We start from the raw sequence: 1,900 nt of genomic DNA on the forward strand, positions 1-1,900 counted from the left end.
TTCAATCCAAATGACCACCTAATACCCTGCAAAATATTGGCCCTTGCCCAACTGAGCTAAAAATCCTGACCACCACAAACAAATACAAACAGGTGTCTCCTGAATTTCTGCGAAGTTTCCATGCTCTACACGCTTTTAAAGTTTTTGGCAAAATATCTCGAGGTATATTTTGCCCAACAAGGGTACTTAAAAAGCGTGTACAGCACAGAAACTTTACAGAAATCCAGGAGACACCAGTCCTATTTGTACTTGTTTGTGGTGGTGGACTTTTAGCCAGTTGCACAAGAGCCAATATTTTGAAGGGTGTTTAGTTGTCATTAAGGCGGATCTGAAGTAAAACTGGCCACTTTGATTTGTAAAACTTCAGATTGATGAATTCAGAACTCAGGATTTAATAATAAGCATAATCTGAACATGACCACAGCAAAAATGTCAGATTTGTGCGGCAAAGACAGCCCCATAGTTGCAGGTAAAAAGATACATAACTGTTGAGTGAGAGGTTTTATATAGTTGACCTGTTATGTAAAAAAGCTTCCTAATTGAAATGTAGCCAGTGTTTAAGTTACAGAAGTTCAGGCAGTCAGTAGACAGTTTTCAGTGTTAAAGTGTGAAAATTTGGGAAAGTAGTCTGAAAGAACTTTGGGTATATAGCTTTTGTTTTTGCTGATTCCTTGTGAAGTCTTTTCCTGCCAAAAAAAACCAACTAATTGGCACCCTCACCTGGTTAATTAATTGGATTAATTTTTCCCGCCAAAAAACTTAGTATATACATCACTCTAACCTTGAACTTGTGCCCCCCTCCCCACTCTTCCTGCCCCCCTCCCACACTTCTTCCACAACTCAGCAAATGTTAGTTACACTGTTCTCGGACTTCTTCGCACATGTAGTCACCACACTCTGCTACACAAACACTTGGTTTATCGAGTGCAGTTTTTCCACCACTTAGACTTGGGTATAATCTCCGGATCTCCTGGTCAGTTAATTGCACTGGTATACTGATGTGTCGAAGCATCAATGTCTCCAAAAAGACATCCCCAGGGAGTACACTTAGTGCATTGACCGACCAGGAGAGAGAGAGATTATTCTAAAGTCTAAGTGGTGGAAAACTGCACGCGATAAACCAAGTGTTTGTGTAGCAGAGTGTGGTGACTACATGTGCGAAGAAGTCCGAGAACAGTGTAACTAACATACGCTGAGTTGTGGAAGAAGTGTGGGAGGGGGGCAGGAAGAGTGGGGAGGGGGGCACAAGTTCAAGGTTAGAGTGCTGTATATACTAAGTTTTTTGGCGGGAAAACTTAATCCAATTAATTAACCAGGTGAGGGTGCCAATTATTTTTTTTTGGCGGGAAAATGGACTTTGGCGAGACAATTTAATAAGTGCAAATAACAAAGGTCCAAATCAACAGTTTTGAAGATATTTTATAATGACATTAATGTGGGTGGCTAAGATAGTTTTTGGGCAATTTGGCTAAACAATATGAAAAATTCTTCCTTGACACCAAAAAAATAACATTAATTCAGGATAACATTGTGGCATTGAAAGGGCTGACTAAGATACAAAGTTTTTTGGCACGAGAATTTAGAAGTGTACGGGTTGAAAGCAACAATTTTGGGGCAATTTGGCATTCCACTATACGATACAAAGAGAATAACAACGTGGAGTTGATTCAAAGCTTTTTGGGTGGAGAATTTAATTGTGTATAGGTCCAAAGCGACAATTTTGGGGCAATTTGGCATATTCAACTAAATACAAAAAATTTTTCAGTGATGCTTAACTCAGGATAAAAACGTGGAATTGAAGTGGCGGATAATTTTGTTATAGAGGTCCAAAGTGACAATTTTGGGGCAATTTGGCATTCAACTAATAATAATATACGATAAAGAATTTTTCAGTGCCCTT

The sequence above is a fragment of the Branchiostoma belcheri genome, unplaced genomic scaffold (genome assembly GCF_001625305.1).
Source record: "Branchiostoma belcheri isolate BF01 breed outbred unplaced genomic scaffold, Haploidv18h27 scaffold8, whole genome shotgun sequence".
NCBI classification, from domain to species: Eukaryota; Metazoa; Chordata; class Leptocardii; order Amphioxiformes; family Branchiostomatidae; genus Branchiostoma; species Branchiostoma belcheri.